The following is a 19,065-nucleotide window of genomic DNA, read 5'->3' on the forward strand; positions in this document are numbered from 1 at the left end:
AGCTAATAAAGAAGGAAGAATAGGACAGACAAAACACCCTGTGCAGATCCAGGCATTCAGCTGGGACTGTGGAGAGTTTTGGCTCTTGCCAATTGGATGTGTGTCCCCAGCTGCAATCTCTGGGCCTGCAGCAGAGTCTCACTCACCTGCCAAAGCAGAAAGCTCAGGCGCTGTGCTCACAACGGGCTCGTCTGATGCAAAGCTGTGAGAGCAATGTGAGGGCAGAGCCAGCCCAGCTGGGCCCAGGGCTGAGCCCAGCAGAGCCCTGGCAGAGCCCAGAGCAGCCTCAGCACCCGCAGAGCCCAGCTGCAAGGAGAGAAAGCAGAAACCGCCCGTCAGCTGAGGGCTCCTGTGCCCTTGTGCCAAGGCCTGCGGTGCCCAGGCCATGCTGGCTGTGCCCAGAGCTGTGCCCAGAGCTGCCCATCCCTGCTGCCTTTGGCACAGAGCAGGAGGGCAGCACATGTGCCCAGCCTGCAGCCAGCCAGGGCACATCCAGCCCTCAGCAGCTGCCCAGAGCCAAAATGCAGCTGGGCAGCCGACTGAAGAATGAGTTGCATCTGCCCCAGCAAAGGGGGAACCTTTGGTGCCCGGCCAGGCTGTGCCATGCCCAGATCAGAGAGCATCCCCCTGTCTGTGGACTCACCTGCAAATTGGGCCTGGAGCCTGGCTTTGAAGAAGATACCAGAATCCAAGTCCATCATCTTCAGCTGGCCAGGCTGGGAAGAGATTGTCATCCTTGAGGTTGTCCAGCAGCAGCCCCACCTGGAACAGCTTCTCCAGAGGCTCCTTCTCCTGCCCTGGGGCCAGACCAGGCTCTCAGGGCTCTGCCCAGGGCCCCAGCCATCCATGAACAGGACAAACAAAACCAGGGGGATGGTGGCCACCAGTGCTTGCCACATCAGGTCTGCAGCTCAGCTCCAGCCCAAGAGCTGCGTGTTCCCTTCTGCTGACCCCTGCTCAGAGCTACAGGCAGGACAAAACCAGCCTGGTTTGCTTTGCCACTGATTGCCAAGAGATGCATGGAGCTGGTACCTGCCAGGCCCCTGGATCCAACTGTGCACGTGGATCTCTTCAGTCTTCTAGGGCAGGGAAACATCCTTCACCCAAGGATGACAGAAAAGATCTTCTAAGGATGGCCTGTCCGAGGGTTGCATGGACAAACACCTCTTAATGACATCTTGGCACGCTGGGGAGAGAAACCAGAAATCACCAGTCAGTTGGAGAAGTTGCCCCCCTGTTCCCATGCCCAGGTCATGCTGGGTGTGCCCAGAGCTGGGCCTAAACTTCCCCATGGATACTCTGTTTGGAGGAGAGCAGGAGAGCAGGACAGCAGGACATGTGCCACCTCCTCAGCAGCTGCCAGAGTGGGATGCCCATGAGCCTGCTGCTGTCTCCCAGCACTGGTATTGCCCCCGTGCCCAGAGATGAGGATCCACCTTGAGAGAGCCATCGTGGGAACAAGATCCGCCCCCGGATGATCTCCTGGCCCCTCCTGAACGGGTGCTTCCCCATGACCAGGTGGCACAGCAGGAGGCCCAGGGACCAGATCGTGGCTGCCTCGCCGTGGTAGCGCTGGTGCTGGATCCACTCTGGTGGGCTGTAGGACAGGGTTCCTGTGGAACACAGACACAGCTCAGCAGGGGATGCTGCTGCTCCCAGAGCCTGGCCCCAGCATCCCTGGGCATGTGGGGGCTGCCCCAGAGGCACACGGGGTGAGCGCTGCCCTCTCGCTAGCACTTGGGTCTTGTGCACAAACTCGAGGCTGGAAAGGAAGCCACTGGTCCTGGAAGAGGGCAGAAGAAATCCTAGGAAGGCCCAACCATGACACGCAAAGGAAAACTCCACCCAGCAGTGGAGAAAACCCACACTCCTCCCCACCTGCATGGCCCCCAAAAATCTTAATAAGCCAAGGCAAACAAGGGGAGTGGAGCAGTCCAGCCCTTCCTCGCCTGCACACCAAACCATCCGGGGCACGCGGTCAGGCCTCCCTCTCTGCTACCCCCATGGGGGTTTGTGTCGGGCTGGCTGCCCCAGTTCCAGCCCCAGCCCAGGCCACAGTGGGTGCTGAAGGCTGTCAGCAGGGCTGGGAGCTGGCCCCCCTCACACCCCCACCCAAATCAACTCGGCTCTAGCATCAATCCCATCCCGGCTGCAATAGGGGGAGGCCCCAGTGCTGCACCCAGGCTGCGCCACGAGATGCTCAGGAGCACCCCCTGCGAGGGCTCACCTGCAAACTGGGTGTAGGCTGTGTCTTGGAGGAAGGCGCCACAGCCAAAGTCGATCAGTTTCAGCTGCCCGCTGGCCAGGTCGAGCAGGATGTTCTCGGGCTTGATGTCCCGGTGCAGGACCCCGCAGCTGGTGCAGTGGCGCACGGCCTCCAGCACCTGGCGGAACAGCACCTGCGCCTCCTCCTCTGGCAGGAACCCTCGCTCCGCCAGGAAACCCGAGAGCTCCTGGCACCGCTCCGGACGCTCCAGCACCAGCAGGAAGCTGTTGGGGAGCTCAAGCCACTCCAGGAGCTGAATGACACCACCACAGCCACGGGACACCTTGGCCAGCAGCACGATCTCCAGGGGTGCGCTGGTGCCGTCGGGCTGCGTGAGGAGCACGATGCTGTTAGTGGGGCCGAGGCTGTGCCAGGCCTGGGGAAGCCCTCAGCCAGCCCGGGATGCTCTGCACGCCCCGCTCACCCCACGCCCGCTCTCCCCGCAGGGCTCCCGGCGGCTCCCACCGTGCCGGGCCCCGGCTCCTCGCCGCCTGGCACGGCCCAGCTGTAGCCGCTGGCCCCGCTCACTCACCAGCTCGCCCCAGTGCCGGATGCGATCCCGCGGCACGCGTTTGATGGCCACCTGCGAGCGAGGGAGAGCAGCGGGCTCAGCTCGCCGCCTGTCCCGCTGCGCCCCGACCCATCCTCCTCCTCCATCCCCTCCGCCTCCGCCCGCCGCCGGCCCCGCCGCTCACCAGGGCGCCGTCCGAGAGCTGCGTGGCCGCGAAGACGCTGCCGAAGCCGCCGCGCCCCAGCAGCGAACCCAGCCGGTACCGCTCCTGCAGGGCCTCCTGCGCCTTCCCTGCGGGCGGGACGCGGCGGTCAGCGCTCGGCCCGGGGCCAGCAACGGCCCCCGAGCGCCCCTCACCCGCCCCGGGCCCGTCATCCCCACCCGCCCCGGGCCTCGGCGGCTCGGGGCTGGAGGCCGCGCTGCCGAGCGGCGGAGCTCGGACCGGGGAATCCGCAGCGGAGGCGGCGGGAGCGGCCGCGCCGTGTGTGTCCTCCGCGGGCCCCGGGAGGAGCCGGGGCCGGTGCGGGGGTCGGGACTGGACCCTGCCTCGGGTCCGGGGCCGGGCTCGGGCCAGGCGGAGCCGAAGGGCGGCGATGCCGCCCCCACACCAGGCACTGATGCCCGCCCAGCAGCGCCACCGCCAGTACAGCCCGAGCTGGGCGGAGGCGAGACCGCGGCGGGACAGCCTGGGTCGGGCACGGGGCAGCCCCGCCCGGGGCCGGGGGCGGGCCGGGGGCATGGCCCGGCCCTGCAGGGGAGAGGGAGGCGGGGAGAGGAGAGGGACGCCGGGTAAGGGACCCCGATATAAGGGTGCCCGACAGCGGGAAAGGGAGAGAAAGAGAAAGAAAGAGAGAAAGAGAAAGAAAAGGAGAAAGACTATTCAAAAGTATCTGTTTTGGTGCTGCCGCCCCTACTGCCGCCGCTGCCGCCGCTGCAACTGAAGCACTGGGGCCGTTCGTCCCCGTGTCCGTTCCCCGCTCGCCCCATGAGCCCCACGTTCGAGCCCCGCGCGCCCCGGGGACAGCCCCTCCATCTGCCCAAACACGGGAACTTTGCAGCGCTGAGCGCAGATGCAGAGCCCTGACTCCTGCACACTGGCACAGCGATCCCCTCGCTTGCTGCTGGGCATTGTCCTTGCTGAGGGTCAAACACTGTCGGGCCACCTTCCCTTGGGGTAGGATTCCTACCTGAGCCCAGCACTGCACTTACATCTCCAGTGTTGCTTTCCAGTAAAAACAGGGGAAGGAAAACTGTGTCTGGCTCATGGTATTTTAGAGTGTCTAAAATCACTAGGTCATCCATCCTAGAGGTGAGGTGCATCTGGAATTACTGGGATGGAGAAGCAGTGCAACATTGAAAAGGGGAGCATGGAAATAAATAGAGTAAAACATCTTGGATTGTTTCTTTCATTTTCATTTCCCTTCCGGAAAGCTGTTTCAGTTTTCCAGGAATCTTCTCCTGTCTGCTCTTCCCAAGAATCTCTCATGGAGAACAAGGTCAAGCTTCTGTCACAAGATTTGCCACCAGGAAATTACGCCACTGGTGCAATTTTCATTGTGACTGTTTGTGCTGGCTTAGGACAAATTTGGGGAGGAAACCTCCTAAAGGGGTCTGTCTAGAAAGCAAGTTCAAGTGGCCCCTCCCCCTACTAGTTCAGGGAAAGACTTCCCTTGAGAAAAGTGAAAAAAACCCCAGTTTTTTAAACAAGTAAAGTATTCAGAAGCATGAAAAATGAATAATATTAAATAAAACCTCTGACAGTGCTGAAGAGATGGCAAATTCAGAAAGTCCTTTTTGTGGGTTGTAGTTGGCTCCCTCTGTCTCTTCTAAGTCCCTCTGGAGCTGGAATGCAGCGTCCCAGAGCTCGGTGGGCCACAGGCGTGAGCTGCCGGTGTTTTTCTGGGTTTTCAGTCCAGAGAAGGTTTAAACAGTTCCAAGAAAAAGGAAAGTCACAGTCCGAGGAACTTCCCTTCCTAAGGTGGCTAAAATCAAATTGCTGGACCTGGGCTGTAAAGGCACCGGGAAATTTCCACATCTGGGCACTGGCGGTCCCAGCAAACACCAGATCATTGTGGCGCTGGAGCCAGAACCTGCAGATTTCCAAACTTTGGCTGTCTGTGCCAGCAAATCACTGGGCTTGGGCTGTGCCAGCACCAGGAAGTTTTCAGATCTGGGCGCTGGCACTGCCAGCAAACACCAGATCTGGGTGGTGTCGTTGCCAGTGATAGAAATCTGCCGGATTTGGGCTCCGCTGACATCGGGAAATTTCCAAATCTGGGTTCCTGTGCAGGAAACACAAGATGTGGGTGGTGCCAGACCCAGTAGCAGAAAGTTGCCAGGTTTTGGGTTTCTGTGCCAGCAAATTGCTGCACTTGGGCTGTGTCAGAATAGGGAAATTTCCAGATCTGGGCACTGGCAGTGCCAGCAAACGCCAGTGAAACCTTCTGGTCCTCGTCTGCACTGTTGACCAGTGGTTTCCCTGAGAACCAGCTCTGGCAACTTTACAGACAGAGACTGCTTTCATCTCGTTGTCTGGAAACAGAACTTTACTGAAGGCAAACACAACAAACAAGACGGCGTACACAGTACAGAGAGAGAAGCAGAAAAAGGCCTGGGTCCAGGGTCTAGCAGGAATATTTATACATTTATTTATGGGGAGGGGTTAAGGTGGAATCTGAGGGAAGAATCCAAGAGGAAGGAAGGATTAAGAATATTACAGTGTTTGCAGTATAAAGTAACCAATGGTAGCAAAGAGAACTCAGAACTTTCTAGCAACAATCTGCATAACTGAACAAGAGGATTATGGGCGGGAACTCCTGATGACCCCAACTAAAGAGGGTTTTCCCATGGCCTTAAGCCAATGTCTCCCTCTTTTTTTAAACCAACCCCTACACAGCAGATCTGGGCAGTGCCGGGCTTTGGCTTTCTTTGCCAGACAATTGCTGCATTTGGGTTGTGCTGGCACAGGGAAATTGCCAGATGTGGGCACTGGCGGTGCCAGCTAAACACAGATCTGGGTGGTACCGGTGCTATCACCAGAAAATTGCCGGATTTTGTCTTTCTGTGCCAGCAAACTGCTGGACTTGGGCTGTGCTGCCACTGGGAAACTGCTGGATCTGAGCACTGGCAGTGCCAGCAAACACCAGATCTGGGTGGGGCCAGCACAAGTTATTTGCAAGGTTTTGGCTTTCTTTGCCAGAAAATTACTAGACTTGGGCTGTGCCGGCACCGGGAAATTCCCGCATCTGGGCTCTGGTGGTGCCAGCAAACACCGGATCTTGGCATTGCCAATGACGGTAGCAGGGAATTGCCAAATTATGGCTTTCTTTGCCAGAAAATTTCTGGACTTGGCTCTGCCAGAACCGGGAAATATCCAGATCTGAGCACTGGCAGTGGCAGCAAACACCATGTCTGAGCACCTGTATTGGCATCAGGACATTGCTGGATTTTGGCTTTCTGTGCCAGCAAATTGCTGGACTTGGGCTGTGTCAGCCCTGGAAAATTTCTGGATCTGGGCGCTTGTGCAGCAAACACCAGATCTGGGTGGTGTGTCATAGTGTGTTTTTGTACTTTATAATATTTTATAATAGTTTTGTTTTTGAATCCCCGTATTTTTCCCAAATGGTTCATCCCAGATGGTACCCCCCTCCCTTTACCTGTGTAATCCCTTTCCCTTGCTGAGATCATCCCCAAATCCCCACCCTGGCTCTCTGTCAATCACTCAGCATCCCATCCCCTCCATCTAGAAGCTTTGGTCTAGGATGTTGAGTGATGAGCCAGAGGCCAGGGGTCAGCCCCCAAGCCTTGCCCCATACGCTGTCCTAAATGTCTGTCCCCCAGTACCCATCCCTTAAGGTCACTTATTGGTTAGTAAAATGTTATCTACTTTTGGTTTCCACCTCCCTTTAAATGTAACCTTGGCACATCTCCCAGGGCTCTCAGCAGGAGCCCCCTGAGGTGTAGGGGCTCCTTTGGGACTCCTAGAATAAAACCTGGGATTAACCCCTGCTAAGAGTCGGCCCTTTATCTTGTACCCATGTCTCTGGTGTCTCTCCTGCTGCAAAGACAACCACGTGCCCTCCATACCCTTGGGGCTTGGGAGAGTGTCTCCCCGCTGTCGGCCGTGTCGGGGCTGGTCCCCCGTGTCTGCCAACTCGGGACTGGCTGAGGGTTCCTGAGAGGCTCCCAGAGGGACAGAGACACTGCCCGTATAGGTAAACTGAATGGCCCAGGGATTTTGGAGGTGATTACAAATTGGCCTGAAGGAGAAAATTTTGGTGTCACAGATGAAGAACAAGACCAGCAACATGGACTGAAGAAGCTCCTCCATATAACCAAGTTTTCCCAAAGGAAACACGCTACGGTCTTTTCACTGATGGTTCCTGTCCAATCGTAGGGATGAACCGGAAGTGGAAAGCAGCCATATGGACCCCACACAACAGGTTGCACAAGCTACCGAAGGAGAAGGTGGATCAAGTCAATTTGCTGAACTCAAAGCTGTTCAGCTGGCCCTGGACATTGTAGAAGGAGAGAAGTGGCCAAAGCTCTACCTCTACACTGATTCATGGATGGTGGCCAATGCTCTGTGGGGATGGCTGGAGAGGTGGAAAGAGGCTAACTGGCAGCGTAGAGGAAAACCAATTTGGGCTGCTGATGAGTGGAAAGACATTGCTTCCAGGGTAGGGAGGCTACCTGTGAAGGTCTACCACATAGATGCTCATGTCCCCAAGAATTGGGCTAATGGGGAACACCAAAACAACGAACAGGTAGATCAGGTAGCAAAAATAGAGGTGTCAAAGATAGACTGAGATTGGCAACATAAGGGAGAGTTTTTCCTAGCTTGATGGGCCCATGATGCCTCAGGCCATCAGGGCAGGGATGCCACCTATAAGTGGGCATGAGACCCAGGGATGGATTTCTCAGGTTATCCACGACTGTGAGACACGTGCTGAGATCAAGCAGGCCCAGCGGGTAAAGCCCGCTGGCTTTACTTGGTACGGTGGGCGCTGGTCCAAGTACAAGTATGGGGAGGCCTGGCAGATTGACTCCATCCCGCTGCCCCAGACATGCCAGGGCAAACACTGTGTGCTGACCATGGTGGATGCCACCACTGAATGGTTGGAGACCAACCCTTTGCCTCACGTCACTGCCTGAAACACCATCCTGGGTCTGGAAAAGCAAATCCTGTGGAGCATGGCACCCCTGAGAGAATTGAGTCAGAAAATGGGACTCATTTCAAGAATGGCCTTATCAACACCTGGGCCAGGGAACCAGCATTGAATGGATCCATCATATTCCCTATCATGCACCAGCTGCCAGGAAAGTTGAACAGTGCAATGGACTGCTTAAGACTACCCTGAAGGCATTTGGGGGGTGGAACATTTAGAAATTGGGAAGTGAACTTAGCAAAAGCCACCTGGATGTTCAACACCTGAGGGTCCATCAATCGAGCTGGTGCTGCCCAGTCTGAACCCCTGCACGCAGCGTATGGAGACAAAGTCCCTGTTCTACAGATGAAAGGTATTTTAGGAAAGACTGTTTGGATTTATCCCACCTCAGGCAAAGACAACCCCATCTGTGGGATTGTTTTTGCTCAAAGACCTGGTTACACTTGGTGGGTAATGCAGAAAGATGGAGAAAGCCGTTGTGTACCACAGGGAAACCTAGTCTTAAGTGAGAACTGTGTGGAAGGTTTTATTGCGATGCAGATGGAAATAGAATAAGGGGTGGATAATGTCCTGGATTGCAAGGCAATGTGTGTGTTCTGTTCCCATCTGTTAGAGGTGTGGCAGTTATCTTCTGTTAATCGGGAAATTTTCTTTATCTCTTCCACAAACCAATCTTCCCTCTGGGAGGACATCTGCTGTTAATGAGCCATTGAGTGTCACTGCATGACTGATCAAAATTACAGCATCCCATTGTGAGATGCTCCGCCCAGAGGGAGGAGCCAAGCGTCCCTAACTGGATATAGTCTGAGATTTTGGGACACCAGAACAGCCTTTTCCACTGGATTCTCAGAGGATCAGCAGCCTTTTCCATTGGATTCCCAGAGGAAGACCAGGCCCATCTACACCATCACTGGATCTTCAGAGGAAGGCTACATCCTTCTACAGGATCACTGCTTCAACAGAACCACATCTGCCACTTCAGGAGGACTTCAGCCACCATTTCACTTGGACTGCTACCAACACCCTGACCAACATGGTGTCAGGTCATATTCTGACTCTATCAGTACTGTTTTGTATTACTGCACTGTTTATTTGTTTAATTTTCTTCCCTAATAAAGAACTATTAATCCTGATCCAATATCTTTGCCTGAGAGCCCCCATGCAATTTCAAAATTATAAAAATTTGGAGGGAAGGGGGTTTGCATTTTCCATTTTAACGGAGGCTTCTGCCTTCCTTAGCGCACAACTGTCTTTTTAAACCAAGATATTAACCCTTAGGGGAAAATTGAAAATATGCACTCCACACTCAGTTAGAAGTGTCCTAAGCCAAAAGGCTGAGAAATGGTTCACTGATTCCTGTATGTTAAATTATGGAGCCATCTTAATAGATAATGATTTAGAGGTAATTGTGAGTAACCAACTCAACCCTGTCCAGTTTTTGTATGGAGAACCACCTGAGGAACTAATACATAATTACCTAGAGGTTATAAACTATCAAACTCTAGTAAGAGAGGACCTAACAGACCAACCACTCCAAGAGGAAAACAATTGTACATCGATGGATCTTCACGGGTAATAAAGGGGCACAGGGTATTGGAGTATGCTATAGTGGATGAAGGGTTGGTAGCCATAGAAAAGAGAAAGTTACCTTCCAACTGGTCAGCCCAAGCGTGTGAGTTATATGCCCTAAAGGGAGCTCTGGAAATATTAGCACAGAAAAGGGGAACAATATATACAGACTGAAAAAAATGCTTTTGGAATACTGCATACCTTTGGAAAAATTTGGGAAGAGAGTGGGCTATTAAATTCAAGAGGAAAGGGACTGATTCACAAAAAAATTCTTTTAGAAGAGTTAGAAACCTTACAATTACCAGACGAAGTAGCAGTGGTGTATGTTAAAGGACATAAAAAGGGCAACTCAGGAGGAGCAAGAGAACAATTAGACTGATCTAGAGGCTAAAAATGCAATTGAATCAGAGACAAAAAAACTAATAATAGTATTAACACCCATGAGAGTAATGCAAAAAGTCCCTGTATTCAGTGGGACAGAAGAGGAAGAACTCCTTAAAAGAGGAGCTAAGAAAGATAAAAAAGGGAAGTTGGAGATTAGCAGATGGGAGGCAAATGTTGAATAAACTCCTGCCCAGGAAAATGCTAGAAGGCATACATGGAACAACACATTGGGGTACACAAGCGCTAAGTGATCAATTTCTAAGGAATTTGGGATGCAAAGGAATTTTCAGAATAGCTAAGCAAGTAACTGAAGGATGTGTGATATGTCAACAAGTGGATAAGAAAATCATGAAGAAAACACCCAGAAGAGGGTGACAGCTAGCCTTAGGGCCCTTCCAAAACATCCAAGTAGACTTTACCAAGCTTCCCCAGGTACAATGGTGGAAATTTTTGCCAGTGATAGTAGATCACGTGACTCATTGGGTAGAGGTGGTATCCACTGTTAAAGCCAATGCCAATGTTGTGAGTAAAACACTTCTAGAATCAATCATTCCCTGATATGGAAGGGCAAAAAGGATTGATTCAGACTGGGGAACCCATTTCACATTAAAGATATTGCAGAAAGTTGTTCAGGCCCTGGGAGTAAAATAAGAATTTCACAATCCAAGGCATCCACAGAGTTCTGGTCAGGTTGAGAGAATAAATCAAACTCTTAAAAGAACTCTAGTTAAGCTCATGATTGAAACCCAAATGTCATGGGTAAAATGTCTCCCTTTGGCCTTTTTAAGAATTAGAACCCAACCCCAGTCAGATCTGGGGGTGTCACCCTATGAAATGATGTTTGGGTTACCCTCCCTGACCTCACCCCAGAAGGTTGCCACCTATGAGGAAGGGGAAGCCAATGCCAAGAAATATGTTATGTCTGTAGCACAAACTTTAAAAGGGCTAAGACATAAAGGCGCAATTACTTAAACTACCACCCTGGATTTCAGAATCCATATTATTAATCCCCGGAACTGGGTGATGATTAAGCCATGGAGAGATCAGCCTCTAACTCCTCAGTGGGAAGGTCCCTTTCAGGTACTGCTCACCACCGAATCAGCCATGCGAACTGCAGAGCGGGGATGGACTCATGGCAACAGAGTCAAAGGCCCAGTAGAAGAGCCCAAAGAGTGGACTACAACATCCAGGCTGGGTGAAACAAGATTGACTTTCAAGCAGAGACTGAAAGACAACCAGAAAAACACCAAGATACCCAAAAAGTAGAGTCAAGCTTCTATCAACTAACTTGAGAACTCTTCCTGTTTTAATGGATGAGAAATACCAGCATCTGTTGAGAAGTACACAAAGGGCTGTAAAAGGTAATGGGACAGCTTTTTTGAGAAAATAAGACAAAGGAAGGAGAGCAAGACCGAGTTGGCCCCTTTGTTTGCTACCAAGAAGGCTCCATAGCCCTGCTGTGGGTAGCAACCTCATAGGCATGGTAAGGTAGGGACAAAAGGCCATACCAGACCTCTATAATTCCTCAGTTGTCTTTTAATTCAACAGGGACTGGAGGGCAGGACTGAGTTGGCCTCTGTACTGACCCCTAAAATACACTGACTATGGATAGCAGCCACATAGGCATGGTAGAGGGGAGTCAAAGCCATACTGGACTTCTGGGATGCCCTTTTGTGCATTCCAAATAAGTGTGTCTAAGGAAAACCTGCGATTTTTCTCTCCGGTTCCCACTGTCCTTGGCCACATCAACAGATGCTAGTATGACTCATTCAAGAGAGACAGAAAATTTTTTACTGTTCGTGCAAAATGACTTCTAGAAAAAGAAAAAGGGGTTTGTTATAGATGAGTAATTTTATGGTTGACTCTCACAGTTAAGGGGTGAATATTAAATATATGTGAAGAGAAGTTTTGTAGATGTATAGTTATCCTTCCCCTCCCCCTTGCATTGTTATCACAGGATGGCCTCACTAGCTGGGGCATTTGGGAGGGTTGGCTTGTTACTATGGCAGCACCTGACCTGCAATCAAGGTGTAAGACAGTGATCTCCACCACTGGATAGTGAAGAAGGAGTTCATTGACAAGACTTTGGGAGGGGCTAGAGGTGTAGAAGACAGAATATCCATTTTGTAGATAAGGACATGTTGACTGAATCCTTTGCTCCTGGTGCTCTGTTCTTTTCTTTATTCAGTCTTCTGTTGTATTTTGAAAAGGTCTTAATAAAGCATTTAAATTTTTAAAACTAAAAATCGTTTCTACATGGGGTTGGGGAATGTGAGGCAAGGTTGTCCACACTGGGTCAGCTCCAAGGTACAACTTCTCTGACCTGGCCAGACCTCCTTAGGAGAGACCCTGGATCATTATCAATCACAGAATGCTGCAATCACCTCTTGTATAATAAGAACAGCAATAAAAAAACACCTTTTAATATAGGAATACATATTTCTTAGAAGCTCTTTGAAATATTTCTCCATAATTGTAAAAGGAAAACTTCCTGATGAACTGCAATAGAGCAGTTGGAAATCAGGGCAGAGCCATGGTTTGTCAGGACTTCCATGATCCTTATGAGCTCCGTGGTGCATTTGGAGCTGAGCCCTGGAATCTCAGGGCCTGAGATTGCACAAACCTTTCCAGGAGTCAAAGTCAGAAGAAAATCCCAAAGTTTCTCAAACATGAATGGGTCCCACTGAGGTCCATCCCCAACACAGGCTACTCCTGGACTCCTTGGAGGAGTGAATTGGAGGCCAGGATGGCACTAAAGGCTCTCAGAGACTCAGTGTGGAAATGAAACTCCAAAGTACCTTAAAAACCTTGAGTATCTCAAATCATTGATGAGCCCCGCTGAGTGTCAGTACACAGCTCTCAAGGGACACATTAAAGCAGAAAATTGGGGCCATGATTGCACAAAATTCTCAGAGTTTGTATGAAAATTGAAACACCAAATACTTTAAAATAACTGAAGCATTAATGAGCCCACTGAGTGTTGTTACTGACAAAGCCTCTCCAGAGACTAATTACAGCAGATAACTGGAGGCTATGTTTGCAATAAACGTCCCAGAGACTCCAAGGCAAAAGCAAAACCCAAAGTCCTTTGAAAACCCTGCAGTCCCTGGTAGCATTCAGGAGCCCCAGGGCCATTCCTGAGCAAGGCTCCCCAGGGACTCCTTCCAGCAGATCCTTGAGGCCACTGGGATGTGGGCTAGGGGGGGATGCTGAGGGCAGGACAAGGGGCTGACAGTGCCCAGCCTGGCTGGGGCTGTGCCAGGAGGCCCCAGGGCCTCAGGACAAGGTGTCTCCTCACAGCCCTTGGTGGCACAGACCCTGCTGTGCCCCAGGGCACCAGGACTTGGCTTCTATTTGTCCCCACCTGCCATCACTGCCTCCAGTTCTCTGCTCTGTCTGGAGCCTGGGGACACTTTCTCAGTCGTGTCCCTCAGTGGGATCCATTAAAAGTCCAAGAAAGTTTGGAGTGTGATTCTGACTTGGAGTTCTGGAGAGGTTTCTTCAGCTACCTCCTAGGGACTGATGTTCAGGGCCTGAGCACAAAGCCCCAGAGGCTCATTAAAGTCCTTGTGCTGTGTCTGTGCTGCTGAGCTGGGCTGGGCTCCTGGCACAGAGGCAGCTCCTGGTAACCAAGCAAAGCTTCAAAAGCACATTTCTCTTGATGAGCAGCTCTTCTGCCAGCCCAGCAGGGCTGGGGCACTGCCTGCAGCCACCCTGGGCACAGCAGAGAGGCACAGAGAGCTTCAATCAGTCAGGGCTGGGAAGGGGCTGAGAAGTGCCTGGTGCAGAATCACTGCCAGCCCTTGGCACAGGAACCTCTGGCTGCAGGACAATGCAGCTGCAGCTCCTGGGGTGATCTCCTAAAGCTGGAACATCCCAATGCCTACAGACCCTGTGAGTACATTCTCTGATTGTCTCTTGTGCAGAGCAGCCAGGGGTGTCAAGGTCTGTCCTGCAGAGCAGGGTCCTGCAGCCCAGGGTGCTGTGCTGGGGCAGGGACTCTGCTGCCTGCCAGGGACAGCTCTCAGCCAGCCCTTGCAGCTGCTCCCAGCACTGGGGGACAAGATATGGGTGGGAAGAGACAGCTGGTAAGGCTTGGAAGTGTTCTCATGGTGTGGAGCAAATGCTGCATTGTTCAGGACTGCTTCTCAGATGGCATTTAACTGCAGAACATTTCCAAGAAGATTATACAGGGAGCACAGCAAGGCAGGGACTGCATTAAAGGGAAAATCTTGCCTTTGTTATTTAATGCTCAGGGTTGCCTCGATGGGAAATTGCACATAGATATTCATCTTGCCGTTCAGGTTGAACTAAAACAAAAATTTCTCACAGATTTGAATAAAGCAGGCAGTGACAGAAATCAACACAGGGTCCTTTACAGGCAGCATCAGCGCCACTTTTCCAGCCTCCTCAGGGTTGCTCTGACATTTCCATCAGAGCCTGCAGAGCCACAGCTGCCCCTGGGCAGTGCCTGAGCTGGGAGGGGTCTGCAGGGCAGAGCTGAGCCCCCAGGGCTGGGCTGGGCTCTGGCAGCACTGGCAGGGCCCATCCCTGGGCACAGGGAAGCAGCTGCTGGCAGGGACAGCTCCCGGCAGCAGTGCCCTGGGCAGGCAGTGGAGGGAAAGTCCCCCCAGGCTGTGCTGGGATATTTAACGTCCTCTCCAAACTCAGCTATTCTATGATTACTTTTTTTACAGAACCCCATGCTAAGGCAGAAGAAATGTCCAACAGCAGCTCCATCAGGCACTTCCTCCTGCTGGCATTGGCAGACACGCGGCAGCTGCAGCTCCTGCACTTCTGCCTCTTGCTGGGCATCTCCCTGGCTGCCCTCCTGGCCAACGGCCTCATCATCAGCGCCGTAGCCTGCGGCCACCACCTGCACACGCCCATGTTCTTCTTCCTGCTCAACCTGGCCCTCAGCGACCTGGGCTCCATCTGTACCACTGTCCCCAAAGCCATGCACAATTCCCTCTGGGACACCAGGGACATCTCCTACTCAGGATGTGCTGCTCAGCTCTTTTTCTTTCTCTTCTTCATCTCAGCAGAATTTTATCTGCTGACAGTCATGTGCTACGACCGCTACGTGTCCATCTGCAAACCCCTGCACTACGGGACCCTCCTGGGCAGCAGAGCTTGTGCCCACATGGCAGCAGCTGCCTGGGCCAGTGGCTTTCTCAATGCTCTCATGCTCACGGCCAATACATTTTCCTTGCCCCTCTGCCATGGCAATGCCCTGGGCCAGTTCTTCTGTGAACTCCCTCAGATCCTCAAGCTCTCCTGCTCACACTCCAAACTCAAGGTACTGGGGCACATGACTGTCAGTTTCCTTTTAGCATTAGCCTGTTTTGTGTTCATTGTTTTCTCCTATGTACAGATCTTCAGGGCTGTACTCAGGATCCCTTCTGAGCAGGGACGGCACAAAGCCTTTTCCACCTGCCTCCCTCACCTGGGCGTTGTCTCCCTGTTCCTCAGCACTGGCACATTTTCTCACCTTAAGCCCTCCTCCATCTCCTCCCCATCCCTGGATCTGGCCCTGTCAGTTCTGTACTCAGTGGTGCCTCCAGCCCTGAACCCCCTCATCTACAGCCTGAGGAACCAGGAGCTCAAGGCTGCAGTGAGGACACTCATGACTGGATCGCTTCAGGAATATTAAACTGCTGGCCAATTTCGGCAAATTACTTGTATTAAAATAATATTTAAAACTTCTTGTTGGTTTGCTTAGTTTTTTTTTCTTTGTTTTATTTTTTTAATCTTGTCCACATAGAAATGTCAATGTTTGTGCCATTTTTCACTTTGTTTCTCTCCACTTTCCCTCTGACTGTGTCAATGAGGGGCTGCACTCTTGGTGACTTTAAAGGAACCAAATGATGTCCCAGCAAAGTTTTCTACAGAGATGCCCTTTTGCTGCCTTCTCAGGAGCTGCAGCAGCAATGTCTGTGTGCAGAGCTGGGGGCAGATCAGTGCTGGCCCAGCAGCTGTGCCCAGCAGCAGCAGCACTTGGTGTTGCCAGTGCTGCTGCCGTGGCCCTGCCCCGCTGCCCTGGTGGCCCTGGTGTTGCTGCAGGGCCTGAGTGCTCTCGGGGCCGGGCACAGCCCTGGGGGTGGCAGTGCCGGGGCTGCAGCAGGGACAGGCCATGGGCACTGCTGGGGCAGCGCTGACGCCTCAGCCCAGGGCCGGGGGACTCCAGGCTCCTTGCCCAGGCTCTCTCAAGAACACGCCCAGGCCAATGCTCAGCACAGAAAAGCCCTGTGAGCAGCCCAGGCTGGCTGTGGGCAGGCTGGGGGCAAACAGCATGGCTGGGGCTCTGCAGGGGCCCTGGGGCAGATAGGAAGGAGCAGCAGAGCAGGGGCTGATCCATCCCCAGTGTGCTGCACAGCCCAGGGCAGCGTCCCAGAGTGTCCTCATGGAGCTGCCAACAACATCCCCCCTCTGCAGCCCTGGCCTCTCCCCCAGCTCACACAGGTGCCCCATCCTTGCAGGCATAGACACAGCAGCACTGCCTCAGCAGCCCCTGTTTGCATTGCACAGAGCAGGGGGAGCACCCCCATGCTGTTGCTGTGGGGACATGAACCTGAGGGAGCACAAATGCCATCAGCCCCTGGGGCCGGCAAGGGCTGGAGGACAGCAGGGAAACCACTCAGCTTTGTTCTGGCCTCTGCAGTCAGAAAGTTTGTTCCCATCAGCTGGGAGTTTCCCTGCTGTCCCACTGCAGACGCTGTTGCTCAGAGCCAGGGCTGCCTGGCAGCCGCCCCCAAACTGCCCTCAGCATTTCCTTTGTGCCACCTTTGCTTTCTTTACTCTTCCCTTGTCCAAATTTCTTCCTATTGCCCACCCCTGTTCCCTCCCCTGCAAACAGCCCACCCCTGCTTGCCCTTTCCTCTCTGGCCCCACTCCCCGTTGCAGTTCCTGACTTGGCCGCATGGGAACGTCCCTTGGGCAGCAGGATCATCCTACAAGTGCTGCAGGAATTGTCTGCAGGCTCCTGCAGTGCCTGGTGCTGCTCCCTTGCCAGAGGCACCCCAGGCCAGGGGGGCACATCTGGGCTGCTGTGTCTGGCTCTGGGGCTCCCTGTTCTGGGCAGTGAGGAGGAGCTGCAGAGGCTCAGCAGGACTGACAGGATGGGCTTTGGGACTGGCAGGAGAAGCTGAGGGACCTGGGCTGCTGGAGCTCCTGAAGAGGAGGCCCAGGGGTCCTCCTGCAACTGCTCCAAGGGTGGTTCCGGAGAATCCCAGAATCAGCAAGGGTGGAACAGGCCATGGAGATCATCAAGTCCATCCTGTGCTCTGACATTGCCTTGTGTCTCCTGAGCCTTCTTTTCTCCAGGATAAACAACCTCAGCTCCCTCAGTCACTCCTCACAGGACTTGTGTTCCAGACCCCTCCCCAGACTTGTTTCCCTTCTCTGGAAAAACTCCAGCCCCTCCATGTCCTTCCTAAACTGCGGGGCCCAGATCTGGACAGAGCTCTGGAGGTGCTGCCCAACCAGTGCCAAGCACAGGGGAAGATTCACTGCCCTGGTCCTGTGTGGTGGTGTTTGCAGCAATCCTAGGACAAGGGAAGAGATGAGAATCTTGACTCCATATTTCAGAAGGCTGACTTATTATTTTATGATATATATTATAATAAAATAAAATGATATATTAAAACTAAACTAAAAGAATGGAAAAAGGATTTCATCGGAAGTCTAGAAAGTAAAGAAATAGAATGTTATGATAATCTTGTGACTGACCAGAGTCCAAACAAAACTGGACCTGTGATTGGTCATCAAGTAAGAACAATTTCACCTGCTGCGTAAACAATTATTCAAATCACATTCCAAAGCAGAAAAATGTGGAGAAAGTGAACCTTCTCAACTGCTCAGGAGAAAAGATCCTGGTGTGATGCTGGCCAAACAGTTCCTGATCAATAGGAGTGCCAGGGGCTGGATGAGGGAAATGGTGGGTAGGGGGTGGGGACAAAATCTTGATTGCCAGCTATGAAAGGTTTGCTCTTCTTATCTATTCAGACTACATTAGGAGTTGCTGGGGGTCAATATCAATTGAACATTGCTGATACCAAAATATAAAAAGGAAAAGAAAATATGAGAAAACAGTCCGCTCTGTTTTGTTTTTTTTTTTTTTAATATATCATATTCAACTTGAATACACTACTGCAATGTGTCTAATTTGCCACAGAAGAATTGAAAACTTCCGTTATACCCACAGGCTTTTCTTCTTCTGCTGTTCTGAAGAAATGTTTATGAGCCTTTTTCAGTGAATTCATGAAGTGAAGAGCTCAAGAAAGAACAGGCTTCTAGAATAGTAAAACTCATCATCAGCCTCCAAGTGGCTGAGGATCCATCCCCATCAGAGCAGCAATGAACACAAATGGGCACAGCTTTTTGGCTGCCCAGCTCTGGGATGAGCCCTGGGCCTGGAGCAGGAGCAGCTCTTGATGGCCCCAAGGCTGGGCTCTTGTTCTGCCCTGGGCAGATGGGATGGCAGCAGGGGCTGCAGAGCTCTCAGCACCTCAGCCCGAGGGGAGCAGGGCAGCCAGGGAGCCTCCTTTGGCCTTGGCCAAGCACCTTCCCCCATGGCTGGGGCTGAGTCCTGTGGCAGCTGCAGCTGCTGCTGTGCCCCTGCCAGGGGCTGAGGCCATGGGGCAGTGGCCAGAGCAGCCTGGCCTGAGCAGAGCTATGGGGCCAGAGCTGGCTGGGCTGGGGTGGGGAGAGGCCCTTGGTGCTGCCCAGAGCTCAGGGCAGCTGGCAGAGCTTGCAGGGAGCTGGGCTGGGCTCAGAGAGCCTGGCCCAGAAACCATCAGTGTCCATCTCAGCCTGACTGAACGTGCAGGGGCAGGACTCAGGCCAGGCCTTGTGGGGCAGGGCCAGCGCCTGTGCAAGGCATTGCAAACAGGCAAGTGGCCCAGACAGGAGGCTGCTCTGTGCTCTTGGTGGCATGGACAGAGCAGGGAGGGGCCCAGGACATTTGTCAGTGCCAGCCTCTGTCCCCATGCTTTGGCAGCCGTGGCTGCTGAGCCCTGCTTTGGCCTGGGCTGAGTTTGGCTGTGGCCCAGCTCCATCCTCCTGTGGGGCTCAGGGCCTGTTCCCGGCCATGGCCAGCCCTGGCTGCCTCTCTGCTGGCCCAGAGGCCAGCAGAGCCCAGGGCAGAGCTGTCTGTGCAGCCCCACAGG

At 53.0% G+C, this 19,065-nt stretch overlaps 1 pseudogene; it reads right to left on the bottom strand.

Moving 5' to 3' along the window:
• Positions 1 to 499: 499 nt before the first annotated feature.
• The window catches only part of LOC141730035 (serine/threonine-protein kinase pim-1-like), a 106,927-nt pseudogene continuing 88,361 nt past the window's right edge, over positions 500 to 19,065 (bottom strand).

Source organism: Zonotrichia albicollis, chromosome 9 (genome assembly GCF_047830755.1).
Source record: "Zonotrichia albicollis isolate bZonAlb1 chromosome 9, bZonAlb1.hap1, whole genome shotgun sequence".
In the NCBI taxonomy this organism is placed as follows: Eukaryota; Metazoa; Chordata; class Aves; order Passeriformes; family Passerellidae; genus Zonotrichia; species Zonotrichia albicollis.